The sequence below is a fragment of the Lissotriton helveticus genome, chromosome 7 (genome assembly GCF_964261635.1).
Source record: "Lissotriton helveticus chromosome 7, aLisHel1.1, whole genome shotgun sequence".
Taxonomy (NCBI): domain Eukaryota; kingdom Metazoa; phylum Chordata; class Amphibia; order Caudata; family Salamandridae; genus Lissotriton; species Lissotriton helveticus.
The window spans coordinates 1,409,895,552-1,409,911,021 of record NC_136068.1 but is presented as its reverse complement, the minus strand read 5'-3'; the positions used below and the strand labels follow the sequence as shown (position 1 = coordinate 1,409,911,021).

The following is a 15,470-nucleotide window of genomic DNA, read 5'->3' as shown; positions in this document are numbered from 1 at the left end:
TTTCTCCATGGATTGAATTTTGGGTGGGTTTTGGTGCATTTATCCTCATACTTTGGCTCATCATGGTATTTACCTTGGGACGCTTCATTGAGGGAAAATATGCTAAAATGGACACAGCAAGTCAGAACATCAACTTGGTCCTCAAACCACACACATCTTCACACGTCGAGAAACGAGAACTTTCTTCAGAACTTTCTTCAGCCAACTTCACAGCCATTCCAATACCTGGTGGGGTAGCCTGGGACAACACTGACTATGAAATTTATGGTCCGGTCGAGATCCTGAAATATCCACACCAAATCAAGATCTCTTTGAGTGACTTTGCAAAACCAAACTCATTTGCTGATGATTGGGACTTTGAAAGTATTAACAATATGATGTCTGACTTAGTAATGTCTGCTAAATTTACAAAACATGATTATTTGCAAGGTTCTACAAATTATGATAGTATGTATTGCTATAACCATTATGGTAACCATTTCTTGCATAAATCTGCACAACCTAGAAATGTTTTAAATTATAATCAATGGGAACATTGTGCTACACCTCCAAAAGGGAGCTCTAGAACCGTTTATGACAAATATTCATATTTTTCAGGTTTTAACATAACTAATGCTGAAACATTTTATTACAAATTGTCAAACAAGACAGGGATGAAAACCAAGATAACCAACACAAAATTGATATATTCAGATTCTTTCTTTGAAAAAATGAATACTTTTGGATTTGATTATTGGGACAAACATGTTGATTTGAAAAGTGTTTGGGGTACAAAAGAATGGCAAGTACAGGGTTTAGAAGCTTTGTTTAGAGCCTGCATGATCCCAGAACAAATGATATTTTTAAATGACACCGTCCAACAAACCACCTGTCTTGGCCTAGCAAAAATCAAAGATTTAAATAACCTGTCTATTCCAAAGCCAACAATGTTTAGCAATAACTCTGATACAGATGAAGAAATAGACATAAACCATATACTTAACCAAAACAGAACACATCCTGATTGGAAACAATGGTTGATCTGGCCCACAGATACAAATAACTGTCAAGATAGATTCCTGAATAAAACACAGGGTTTCAAAATGAACAGGCCAGACCCTAGATATCCTCAAAGACATCACCCAGGGATAATAACAACCTACAGTGTGGGCAAATTATGCCTTCAATGGCTACAAACTTCCACACTGCCTGAAATTAAGCAACACCTAACTTTACTTACTGATGGTGCTGACTTGCGTGATTTCATACTGGGACCACGCAAACAGCGTCATAAGCGTTTCATAGCAGCCTCTGTATATGCAGCATACAATGAGGCCTGGAAGGTTACTCAAATTGAGACAGCAGAAAGGATACGGGAAATTGACCGTATTAATTTGGAAAAATCACTTTCTGTAGTGGACAATGGGTTAATGACTCTGTCCTCCAGAATTTTTTCATTGGACAGCATTGTGTCTTCAGCAATCGATATATTATCGCAAGACTTACTGTTATTACAACATGGTCAGTCACAATTGCGTTCTATCGTACAGCTTGGCTGGACGTTACAAAATCTGCGTTCAGGCTATGTGCCTTGGCGTTTAATCAACACAACGTCACTATTCCAAATCTTTAACCTTACTGATAGACAAATCGGTATGGCGCAGAAGGGTGCTGATTATACAATCTTGAGCATTGAAAAACTAGAAAGATTACCAATGACAATGTCAGAACGACCTGTCAGTGAATGGATAATCCACGGAATCATAAATATTCCAATCTCAACCTTCAGGTTTCAATACTGCCAAAAATATATACAGGCTGGCATGTACGAGAAATTGGGAAAAGGGTACCTTAAAACAACTTGGAACCTGCCCTATTCACATGCATGTGTCAGTAACAAAGGACAGAAAGTGTTTCTTAGTGGCAACAATTGTGCTATGTCACTGAGCGGCACGCTTCTGTGTAACGGTATTAGTTTGCACGGAGCCTGTGAAGGGAATTCATACAACCTTTCATGTCACCAGCAAGGCGCACCTGCAACTGAAATAGAACCATTCTTTCAAAGACTCTATAATGGGAGTTACATTCTTATTGTAGACCGCAGATGCTGTAGTCTTATGCCCGGGACTCCTTATCTCGTCACTACGACGGCGAAGGTCAAGTGCTGTGGACGTTCTTTGTTCCCCAGCTCCTTTCCAGACAGGGAGGCAAGGGCATGGCCCGGTCTGAAAATTACTTCTATTCGAATAGACACTTTAAGCAGAATGAAAACAGTGCTTCTACAGACGCCTACAAGGCTCACGTCATCTAAAGAAACGTATGATCTACAAGTCGCAAGGACGACTGCAGAGATACATACATTATCAACTAATTCCCCCGTACATTTCGCGGAAATCCTGAGCGAAATCTTAAATATTTCTGATACCACTGGGGTCTCAAAGGTATTTAAGACAGTATTTTTGATGGCATTAACACCATTCAAAGCCATACTGGGTATTTTTCCAGACTTCGTCCATTCGATTTTTGGCGGACTTCCCCTGATCCTAGGACTAATTGCAGGAATCCTATTCCTAGTCCTTATTTTTCGTTATGGCAACCCATGTCACAGAACAAAATCTCACGACAATGGAAGATACGATCCTAGCCATTGGATACCGGGACCGGATATCAAAAATCCTGGGACTCTCCCGGCTTAGAGACCTAAACATGACTTGGTTTCTATCATTTCGACCAATGTGGCAAAGGTGTGTTTTACCTGTACTAAGGTGTCTGCTATGCGGAGAAGAATGCGTGTTAGACACCTGTCTGACGCTACAATCGGATGCGCCAGTGGATGCAGATACACTGTTGGTTCCTACCAAGGTTCACGCACTGTGCTGCCCTCAAAGGCTGCCAATTCTGATGACGGCATTCCTGGAATCTTCACCACTGCGATTGAAGAGTAGTGAAGTTCAAGATGAAAGCAGCATCGAACAGGTACGACCTTCTGTCAGCAATGCAAATCAGAATGTCAATGGAGACGATCATGCGCACGAATGCATGGGTACCCCTATTTCCGACTTAGTGGAACTTTCCCATGAAGCTGTTGACAGTTTTTTCGAAAGCCTGAATGATATGATGTTCTCTCCGGAACAGAAATAGAGACTTTTGAGTAAACTCGCACGCGGCGTTCCCTGAATTCGGCCTTCAACTTTAATAATAAAGTCACATGAACAATATAATCCAGTTCACGGACAGCAACTTTTTTCAGCAAGCCCCTAAAATATTTTTCTATATATTTTTCCCCGGGACACTGACCTTCTGCTTAAAGTAAGAAACTATTCCTAGAGATTTTTTTAGATTCTTTATAGACTTTATATAGACTTTAGCTGCCCACTGGTATGTTCACAATATATTTTATGTGATGAAATGGTTTCGACTTTTTTTCTGTATAGCCATATTAAGAGCCATTTCATGTGTATTTCTCATATACCAACAAGCAATAATGCATAACAATGCGTGTTTACTTTTGCATTTGATTCATAGCTTAAGTGCATACGATATATATGACTGCAATTTTTCAGTATATTTGAAAATTTCAAAATGCATTTATGTATTTTGGGGTGGTAAGGTATACACTATACTCTATAGTATGTTGTACTATGTTATACTATGCATAGATTAGTAGATATGACCATAGTTAGCGTGGAGTGGGTGTCGTGTATTTCTATAGGTTCTGAATCGATCCCCCTATTCCTGACCCTATTCTGGTTAAACTACCTAGCTAGTTAACTAACAGTCAGCCCATGAGGCAAGAAATTCCCCATGATGCAGATACCGTTATCTGACGCAGTCACACTACGGCACAGGAACGTGTTATCTGATTAGGTCATAACGCTTGAGATCTAATTAGACAAGCGATATTCCTCCAGCCCCTGATAAGGCATACGACGTTCTCATAACAAATCAAACCTATGACAACCTGGATAATCCGTGCGGCCATTGTTTTGATTTCACAGAGAACTTTAGTAAAGAATGTGCTAACGAGCAAGTCGTATGACATCTTTATTGACGTACCTATGTCCATCCTTACGTCAATCCCGGCACCTTTAAGGTATAAATATTGCCGATCTTGCCCTATGCAAAACACACGCGTGGTGACAAGACGGAGCAGCCACACTTGCCGAAGCCGAGAGCAGGAGCAGACCCCGCTGGCAGCAGCCCCGCCTTCCTGACGCGCTGAGAGACGCGCTGCTATCTCAAGCCGAGAGACCCAGCACCGGCGCTTCCGGGTAGCCCTCGCAGGCAGCCTGGAATATCGAGAGCAGAGAAAGAGATACCATTCCTCATTCATCCTAAATTCCAGGTACAGAACTGAATAACCCCTCCTAGAGAATTCTTTAGTTATTCACTTGGCAAAAACAAACTTAACTTAAACTGTAACTTTCTATTCCCGCCCACGCATTAGACTTAGGTCAGGTACACGGGGTAGGCGTATTTAGAAACACCAGTTGAGTACGTTTAGTCAAATGTATATGTGTATGTAAATATATTTTAATCATTTTAAACATCATATGGCTCAGAAACCATATCAATGTTTTTACAGTATTATTTTATACTATTGCTTCTAATGTATGCACTTTACTTAACTATAAGTATCGCAATAATATCGATCCATTTCTCTTGTACGAGAAAAGAGACTGATCAATAAATAACATCTTTTATTGAACACGCCCGTCTCTTCCTTTTCTCTACATTCTGATGAGACTAAGAATGCACGTACTGACTGAGTAAAATAATTGCCTTGTGCTCACACGACTCTTGAGATTGACTCTTGATTAGGGGAGAGCAAAGTTGTCATGTTCTATGGTTGTCAGAAACTAAATCCCTTCTTGTCTAATCAGGGGAGTTAATCCTTCCTTGAACATTCGAGAAAGTTTCTAGCGAACTCTGAGCTTAGCTGGCAAACCCAAAAATTAAGTCTAGTATCGACAGTAGTAGACCTAGTTAACGTCTGGCCTAGGCCTTTACTGCTGTAGGTACTATTCCAATGCGCAGAGCCTATTGGGAAAATAGGAACTACACTACAGTACAAAGAGCTGTTCGCGGTCACAATTTGCGATTTTCACCCGGTTGAAATCGCAAATTTCTAATGGGATTTGGGATTCCCTATTTGCGATTCCTAAAGCACATCTACATAGCAATTCCTAAATGTGATTGGGCATTTACAAAATGCTATTACCATCATCTTAAAGTCCATGGTAACCATGCGCAAAATTAAAAAAAGCATTTAAAAGTGCATATTTTAATGTGACATGAATCACACATGCCCCTAGGGCATATGTGCACTTACACGTGCATGATGCATTTCTGGATCCCTCCAAAAGGGTCTTAAGGCCAGAGGCACTCATGTATTTGGGTTTCCTAAATTGCGATTTCCTATTAGGAAGTTGCAATTTAAGAAATGCAAACCATTTCCCATGGGTAAACCATGGGTGGGAATGCAAGGGCATTTTCTATTTCCAATTACATAGTAGGGATTCCTAACCTTTAGAATTACCTATTAGGAATTCGCAAAATACTAGATGTCATTTTGCCTTTTCTAAATAGCGATTTCTATGGAACCGCTATTTAGAAAATGGAAATTACCATCTTCGTACATCTGGCCCAATTTGTGGAGAATAGCTGGGACAAATGGGACAAATAGGACGATTTTAGGTTTCATAGCTGTATTGTTTTTCGGCACCAGTTTGGGGTTCAAAGATTGGCCTTTCTGAAAGCTGGTATTTGCCTCTTATGAAGCCATTAACGGGCAATTATAACCGCAAATAAGGAACATTTTTATTTACATTAAGAACATGGATTTGCCAAAAAGTTTTATTTGCTGGACATAAATAATGCCACAGAGACAACTTAAAAATGTGGGTAATTTACCAAAGAATGTCATTTATTAAATAAGAACACATACAAATTCTGTCTTAAAATTAGAAACAGATGTGCAAATGGATCCAAATTCTAATAAAAAATAGTAACAAATTTACAGGTAAACAAGTGACACATTTTTTGTTATTATTTGGCACACCGCACAATCTGCCATTAGGATGACATAACAGCACATTTCCAAGGCCTAGGGACAACTTTCTCCAAACTGTTGAGGGGTTTCCATCACAGACCAGAGTCTGGTCTGGTTTGGGTGATATGTGGCAAGAGATGTGATATTTTTGCTTTGTCTAGTGACTGTGTCAGAGTTTCATATTAAGAAAAGCATTATTCATTGAGTGGGTGTCACAAAATGTTTGAATAAACTGGAACCCCCTAAGTAAGTTTTAGCTCCCAGGTCATATTGTTTCAGGACGAGTAGCTTTGTAGGCCAGCCTAGATTATTAGAAGGCCAACGTTCTTTTTGTGCTCTAATAAGTGCATGCTTTTAAGCCAGAAAAGGGATGTTTGAAAAATGGTTAGAATAAACCTTTTACCTTACAAATCAACCAACTCAAGCTTCTTGTCTATTTTGTCTCGCGTCGTGTGTTCGAAAAATACCTTTGTAATACCTACTAGTGTTGGGGGAACGTTGGGGCATATTATCAAGAACAGCATTAAAAATTATCGCCGGTTTAGCGCCAGAAAACTGCTGCTAAAGCGGCGATAATGGGCTTGATAATATACCCTTGAGAATTCCAATAGAAGTCCATGTTCTGGTGTGAACGGGCGCTGCTATTGGAATTCTCCAGGGCATATTATCGAGCCCATTATCGCCTCTTTAGCTGCAGTTTTCTGCCGCTAAACCGGCGATAATTTTAATGCCGTTCTTGATAATATGCCCCTTAGTTCTTTGGCGATGGTATATGCGCATGTGTTGTTTGTGTAGCACGGACCTAGCCAAACGGTAGAGAAATATTGCACAGGGTCAAAGGCATAGATATTGTCACCGAATGAAAAGGGGGATAGCTGGTTTCCAGGAGAAGAAGTGGACTGTTTCTGCATCGTGATGGGATGTTCTTTCAAGATGGGGAGACTTCAGTTCTTTCTTAAATAGGAGACAGGACAATGATGGAAAATGTATTATTTATTTATTTTTCCCTCGTCATCGTCTGTCAAAATCCCACCCTGACACAACTCCACTGCCCTACCTGCATGGGCCAATGCTGCTTGCGACTTGTTTCTATCACCGCCTGATTTCTGTTTGCCATTTATACAGTAACAGATCCACAACCGTGTTTACAAATGAATGCACTACTTCAGTTGTCATGGTTCATGGGTGTTATTGGCATATTAAACTTGACTTTACGTGATGCAGATGTAGGATGCATTGCAGGTATGGGCCTATTTTTGTCCGGAGACAACCTTTGTGGGACCGCCATGGCTTTATGTTTAACTTTGACCTAAATTGTAGGTTTTGTTTAGCCTACTAAAAAGAGATTTAAAAAAATTGTGTGAGAGGGACCTCGTGAATTAATTGAGTGTTTCAAAGTATGCAAACTAACCTAATGTAATAGCCCTTTAGAGCTAAAAAAGCACGTATATGTCCTTCACCTACATGCTGTGCCCAGGTAGAATCATGGATGCACTACAGACATATATTTGTTTCATTTATTTATATATATATATTCACTGAAAAAACCATAGGTTAGAGACCATATATAGTTAGCTGGACATTTTATTGACATAAAACCAATGAAATTCCATATATAGTTAGTTGCACTAACTATATATCGTGCACCCGCAATCCACTGCTGATGATGTCACATATTACATCATTCATGACATGGTCAGTGACAACACTGATGACATCACTGATGACATCTCAAATGACATCACTGATGACATCACTGATGACATCTCAAATGACATCACTGATGACATCATCTAGTGTCTGTGTGTTTTTGTAAAGTTTAAATATGTTTTACATATTGAAGAATGAGTGGATGTATGGAAGACTGAGTGTGTGTGTGGCTGGCTGGGAGGTGTGTGACTCTGTGCATATCAATGTGTACTTGTATCAGTGATTGTATAAGAGAGTAAGTATGTGTTAGTATATGTGTGAAAAGTATGGTGTTCTGTGTTTAACTGTATAGATGAGGAAATCGAAGTGTGATTGATTCTTCACAGGACTGACTAGGTGTATGAGTGCATATGATAGTGTTGTAATAATGAGTGACTGTATGTATGAGTGATTGTATGGGTGAATGAGTGAATGTGTGTGTAGACGTAGGAATCAGTGAGTGCGTATGTAGTAACTGGTATTGGTGTGTCATGATGTCATCAGTGATGTCATTTGAGATGTCATCAGTGATGTCACTGAAGTATGGTGTTCTGTGTTTAACTGTATAGATGAGGAAATGGAAGTGTGATTGATTCTTTACAGGACTGACTAGGTGTGTGAGTAACTCCATGGATGAGTGGCAGTGTGTGAGTGTCTGCATAGGTGTATGAGTGCATATGATAGTGTTGTAATAATGAGTGACTGTATGTATGAGTGATTGTATGGGTGAATGAGTGAATGTGTGTGTAGACGTAGGAATCAGTGAGTGCGTATGTAGTAACTGGTATTGGTGTGTCATGATGTCATCAGTGATGTCATTTGAGATGTCATCAGTGATGTCATTTGAGATGTCATCAGTGATGTCATCAGTGATGTCATTTGAGATGTCATCAGTGATGTCATAAGTGATGTCACTGACCATGTCATGAATGATGTAATATGTGACATCATCAGCAGTGGATTGCGGGTGCGCGATATATAGTTAGTGCAACTAACTATATATGGAATTTCATTGGTTTTATGTCAATAAAATGTCCAGCTAACTATATATGGTCTCTAACCTATGTTTTTTTCAGTGAATTTTCAAGGTTTTGTAAATGCAAATTCCTAACTATATATGGTCTATAACCTATGGTTTTTTCAGTGAATTTCATTGGTTTTTTAAAAGCTAATATCTATAGCTGTAAAATATATTCTTTATTACGTGACGTATCACGTAGCCACGTGAGACGCCTCATGACGCGTCGCATAACCGTGACGTATCGGCTCTGCAGCGCAAACAAAATCCGTAACGTAAGTGTGCCGGAGCACGCTTACAGATATATATATATTTTTTAACCTTAATTAGACAAAATCCACACGTGCACATATCTTGAGGCCTTGCAAAGGCACATCAAACAAACAGTCCCTACAATTTTGCCAAGTTTGCTGGAAATCTATTCCCGTAATTTTTTTTTTACTGTTTCTCTTGGTTTTCCCCTTGTTACGCTTACCGGGACGCTACCCGGTACGCGAACCGGACGCTCCAAAAACACAAGATGGCGGACTCCCGTTACGCTGCCGGTTAGCTGCCCGGTTCACGTACCGGGAAGCGCCTCTACCGCGAAAAATCGCGGGGGACTTTAATATCCCCCTCATCAATCCTAGGGGGTCAGGAGGGGTTTACCTTGCCCCCTTTCCTTCATTTCCCCCTTCTTTTTCGACCACATCTTGTCTCTCGAACCTACCGAGAGACAAGATGGCGGCCGCTCCAGACTGTTTACAATGTTGACAGCTACGCCCGGTTAGCTGCCCCGTGAGCTGCCCGGTGAGCTGCCCGGTTCGCGTACCGGGACGCGCCTCTACGGCGTAAAATCGCAATTTTTATTTTTTGCCCCGCGGGGCACTTTAATATCCCCCTCATCAATCCTAGGGGGTCAGGAGTGGTCTACCTTGCCCCCTTTCCTTCATTTCCCCCTTCGTTTTTCACCACATCTTGTCTCTCGATCGTACCGAGAGACAAGATGGCGGCCGCTCCGGACTGTTTAGAATGTTGACAGACACCGGAGAGCCAATCAGCTTCGCTTCGCGAAGTTCCGTTACGCGTCAGGTACGCGAACCGGGGCGCTAACCGGAGCGCTGTCACAGATATATATATTTTTTTAAACGTTAATTTCTCAAAATCCACTGGAGCACATATATTGAGACATAGCAAAGGCACGTCGGGCAAACCATATCTACAATTTTGCCAAGTTTCATGTAAATCTATTCAGCCGTTCGATCTAAAAGTGAGTCCAACCGCCCTATGGAAAAATGAATGGGAAAAACGCGTTTTGGGACCCCCCTTTTTTCTCGGCCCCCCCTTGACGAAACCCCCCCAAATTTTCAGGGGCTGCTCAGAAACAAAATGTGCCATTTTCCTGCAAATTTCAGCCAATTCCGTCCACAAACGCCAAAGTTATTAGACATAGAATTTTCAGAAATCCCATAGAGAAAAAATCCTAACTATATGTACCCACTGGCTATCGCCAGTAGGTAATATACATATATAAACATATATAATCTGCATATCTATATAAATATAAATGCATGCATACATATACATATATGCATACATATGCATGTTATTTACATGAAAGTTTTAAAAACACTAATAAAAGCAAAGCTAAAAAGCCACCTCATTACAATCAGAATGGCTTTAACTTAAACGAGGGCGAGATCTATTGCATTTTCAATGCTTGTTTACTTTGGTTCTATCAAGAAGGCATTCAGATGTGTCACACATTTGCCATAAATTCTGAATGTTAGCACTCTAGTTGCTCATTAGATCACTGTAGTAAAGCTAGTGCTCACCAGGGAAGTCTGCTGCTAATCATGGTTTGCAGCCATTTTCCCGCATTTTTTATCCCGCAGACTTTCAGTCCGCATACCATTATCCCGCAAGGTCATTGACCTCGCATACCATTATCCCGCATTTTTTCAAAACGCATGTGCATTTATCGCGCATGCCTTTACAAAGAATTACGTTTTAAAGGCATGTATGGTAAATGCATTTGCGTTGTGAAAACCACGATGACGAGAGAGGTAAGTGGGTTTGTGTTAATTTTTTCGTGGGTTAGTGATTGTGTAGTGTAGTGTAGTGTTGTGTAGTGTAGTGTTGTGTTAGTGTAGTGTAGAGTTGTGGTGGTTGTTTAGTGTAGGGTCATGCTGGGGGTAGTGTTTTAGGGTTTAGGGTTGTGTTGTAGTATTTGCGTAGTGTAGGGTCATGCTGGGGGTAGTGTTTTAGGGTTTAGGGTAGTGTTGTAGTGTTTGCGTAGTGTAGGGTCATGCTGGGGGTAGTGTTTTAGGGTTTAGGGTTGTGTTGTAGTGTTTGCGTAGTGTGGGTCATGCTGGGGCTAGTGTTTTACGGTTTAGGGTAGTGTTGTAGTGTTTGCGTAGTGTAGGGTCATGCTGGGCGTAGTGTTTTAGGGTTTAGGATAGTGTTGTAGTGTTTGCGTAGTGTAGGGTCATGCTGGGGGTAGTGTTTTAGGGTTTTGGGTAGTGTTGTAGTGTTTGCGTAGTGTAGGGTCATGCTGGGGTGTAGTATTTTAGGGTTTAGGGTAGTTTGCGTAGTGTAGGGTCAAGCTGGGGGTAGTGTTTTAGGGTTTTGGGTAGTGTTGTAGTGTTTGCGTAGTGTAGGGTCATGCTGGGGGTAGTGTTTTAGGGTTTTGGGTAGTGTTGTAGTGTTTGCGTAGTGTAGGGTCATGCTGGGGTGTAGTGTTTTAGGGTTTTGGGTAGTGTTGTAGTGTTTGCGTAGTGTAGGGTCATGCTGGGGTGTAGTGTTTTAGGGTTTTGGGTAGTGTTGTAGTGTTTGCGTAGTGTAGGGTCATGCTGGGGGTAGTGTTTTAGGGTTTTGGGTAGTGTTGTAGTGTTTGCGTAGTGTAGGGTCATGCTGGGGGTAGTGTTTTAGGGTTTTGGGTAGTGTTGTAGTGTTTGCGTAGTGTAGGGTCATGCTGGGGGGTAGTGTTTTAGGGTTTTGGGTAGTGTTGTAGTGTTTGCGTAGTGTAGGGTCATGCTGGGGGTAGTGTTTTAGGGTTTTGGGTAGTGTTGTAGTGTTTGCGTAGTGTAGGGTCATGCTGGGGGTAGTGTTTTAGGGTTTAGGGTAGTGTTGTAGTGTTTGCGTAGTGTAGGGTCATGCTGGGGGTAGTGTTTTAGGGTTTAGGGTAGTGTTGTAGTGTTTGCGTAGTGTAGGGTCATGCTGGGGGTAGTGTTTTAGGGTTTAGGGTAGTGTTGTAGTGTTTGCGTAGTGTAGGGTCATGCTGGGGGTAGTGTTTTAGGGTTTAGGGTAGTGTTGTAGTGTTTTCGTAGTGTAGGGTCATGCTGGGGGTAGTGTTTTAGGGTTTAGGGTAGTGTTGTAGTGTTTGCGTAGTGTAGGGTCATGCTGGGGTGTAGTGTTTTAGGGTTTTGGGTAGTATTGTAGTGTTTGCGTAGTGTAGGGTCATGCTGGGGGTAGTGTTTTAGGGTTTAGGGTAGTGTTGTAGTGTTTGCGTAGTGTAGGGTCATGCTGGGGTGTAGTGTTTTAGGGTTTTGGGTAGTGTTGTAGTGTTTGCGTAGTGTAGGGTCATGCTGGGGGTAGTGTTTTAGGGTTTAGGGTAGTGTTGTAGTGTTTGCGTAGTGTAGGGTCATGCTGGGGGTAGTGTTTTAGGGTTTAGGGTTGTGTTGTAGTGTTTGCGTAGTGTAGGGTCATGCTGGGGGTAGTGTTTTAGGGTTTAGGGTTGTGTTGTAGTGTTTGTGTAGTGTAGGGTCATGCTGGGGGTAGTGTTTTAGGGTTTAGGGTAGTGTTGTAGTGTTTGCGTAGTGTAGGGTCATGCTGGGGTGTAGTGTTTTAGGGTTTTGGGTAGTGTTGTAGTGTTTGCGTAGTGTAGGGTCATGCTGGGGGTAGTGTTTTAGGGTTTAGGGTAGTGTTGTAGTGTTTGTGTAGTGTAGGGTCATGCTGGGGGTAGTGTTTTAGGGTTTAGGGTAGTGTTGTACTGTTTGTGTAGTGTAGGGTCATGCTGGGGGTAGTGTTTTAGGGTTTAGGGTAGTTTAGTTGTTTAGTGTATGCTAAAGGCATATTCGTTCTAAAAGTTTTCGTTATTTTAATTTGCGGCCTAATAGTACATGCGGGATTTTTTTTGCGGACTGATGGTATGCGGGATTTCGTCATATATTCGCTAATCATACTTTCTATGGCAAAATGAACCCCCTCATTTTGTTCCTTTTTAAATTACATGTTTTAAGAGTTACCACTTTATTCCAATCAAGATGGCTTCAGGTGTGCCATACCTTTGTAATAAGTAGGACTGTTAGCACTCTAGTTGTTCTTTAGAACACTCTGGGACATTCTGTCATTGGGCTATAGTTGGGCTACATCTGGCTGATATTTGGGCTACATTTGTTTTTTTTGTCTCTGGTGGCCATCTTTGGGCTACATTGGGCTACATTGGGCTACATTGGGCTACATTGGGCTACATTTGGGCTCCAACATATATATAGCCCAATGTAGCCCAATATATATTTTTCAAAGTTAATTTTCGTAAAAACCACTGGAGCCTATATCTTGAGACATAGCAAAGGCACATCGGGCTACCAGTCCCTACAATTTTGCCAAGTTTGGTGTAAATCCATTCAGCCGTTCAGGCTAAAAGTGAGGCCAACCGCCCTATGGAAAATTGCATGGGAAAAACACGTTTTGGGACCCCCCTTTTTTCTCGGCCCCCCTTTGACGAAACCCCCCCAAATTTTCAGGGGCTGCTCAGAAACAAAATGTTCCATTTTCCTGAAAATTTCAGCCAATTCTGTCCTCAAACGCCAAAGTTATTCGACATAGAATTTTCAAAAATCCCATAGGAAAAAAATCCTAACTATATATACCTACTGGCTATCGCCAGTAGGTAATAATAATTTAACATATATATATATATGCTTGTTCAGCCTGAAACAGTGAGCCCAGCCTGCTGGCACAACAAGCTTTAGATACAGTTGTGTAATGTACGAGGATGAAATCTAACAATAGTCTCAGGCTGAATTGGGGACGCGAAGCTAAAAAGCTGAAAATGTATGAATTGGCTTGCTGCTACATCTCAGGGGATGCATAAGGATGCTTTGAAACGTAACTCAGATAAGACCGAGGTCTTAGTCTTTGGCCAGGATAAAGCTATCTGGTCAGAATATTGGCAACCAGTGACTTAGGAGCACCTCATATGCCTCAATTAGTGGTTACAAATCTGCGGGTTTATTTAGGCAAGGCATTAGCTTTTGATTCTCAGGTAAATAAAATTATGTCAGGAGGCGTCTTCCATCTAAAGCTCAATTTTTCCAGGGTTGGAAATTCGTTAAGTAACAACATGAGCTTCATAACGTAATGTAACAGCTTGAGAAATGTTTATCACAAATGGACTGACAAGTTAAATAATGGCCATCAAAATACTGTGCTGTGGTTAAAACACCATCGGGTATACTGCTGTCACAACAACTGTTCCAAAAATTGAAAATGATACAAAGCAAATACTAGGCTAAGAAAAAAGACCGTTTGGATGTTAATATCTTTTTTTTTTTAAACATATTATTTCTATTTTATATTTATGTATTTGATATTAATTTGTATTTAAACAATATATTGCACAGCAAATACGCCATAAAAGTAATAAAGTAGTAAAACGTATTATGCAATAGTTAACTCCAACAACATATAGCACAAAGTATAGTCTGGAAGTTCAGAAGGGAAATAGCTACATGTGTTCACTTATGTTTATTTAGTCAACTTTGTAACAAAATCCTCAATAATAATGGGACAGTGCCTCGCACTGTATTGGTCCCACAGCATGTGTACCGGTTACTAGTTAACATTATTTGGCCTCAGAATATTGTAGGGCAAAAGTGCAACGTTATTGTAACTAACCAATTAAATGTATAAAATATTATTGTTTTCGCAACATGAATATCAACAAACCGTCTTTCTTACCATGTATGGTATTTAATTATTACCTGCTTATTTTCAAATGATTTAATAAAGGTGTTTTTAGATGCTTATTTTTTTTGTTGCTTAAGCTTAGATACAATTGACATTGTCTGCAGGTACCATGTACTATTGTTCTTTTCAGTAAAATAATAAAAAATACTACAGCTTTAGACTTATTAATACCCAGATTCACTTTTAGTTCTGGTCTTGGGAATGCCAGGAATCGCTAAAATCCCATCTCTCTCAGAGTTGTTGCATGTATTTCCTAGAGTCACAAACACTTCTCTTTTAGATAATAACTAAAGGAATTAATCGCTTTGCTCTTGACAACAGATAAACCGAGTCAGAGCTCCTTATCAGTAGCAGATACATTTTTGGTAGTGTATGGTATACAAGTGTTGTTAGTCAATCAGAAGCTGATTTTTATTAAAAGCATAGAAGCTTACTAGTTGCACCGGTTCATGCTGCTGTCCTACAGGGCCAAAATGCCTTAAAGCAAACATGAATAACACAGATGCATATCTGGTAGCATATCATAAAATACCAATAGACCTACCTGTTGTATCTTAAAATATGCACTGTTTTTGTATCAACTAAAAAAGGAGATGTTAAAAAACCAACAACATCGTGGAGAGAACTCAGTCTTGTTCTCATCAGAATAATTCAACTAATTTCTTATGTTTGCTGTTTCACTCAACCCAAAATATTTGTTCCTGTCGTATTGCAGTATCAAGGACCAAGTGCCTCATTTGTACTTTAGTGTTGGTTATATCGTTAAAACATTACCATTTT

At 40.5% G+C, this 15,470-nt stretch overlaps 1 protein-coding gene across 1 annotated transcript in view; it reads left to right on the top strand.

Annotated features, from left to right (window-relative positions):
* Positions 1–15,470, top strand: part of DNAH9 (dynein axonemal heavy chain 9) — a 1,695,107-nt gene that overhangs the window by 307,924 nt on the left and 1,371,713 nt on the right. The gene's annotated exons all lie outside the window — the stretch shown is intronic.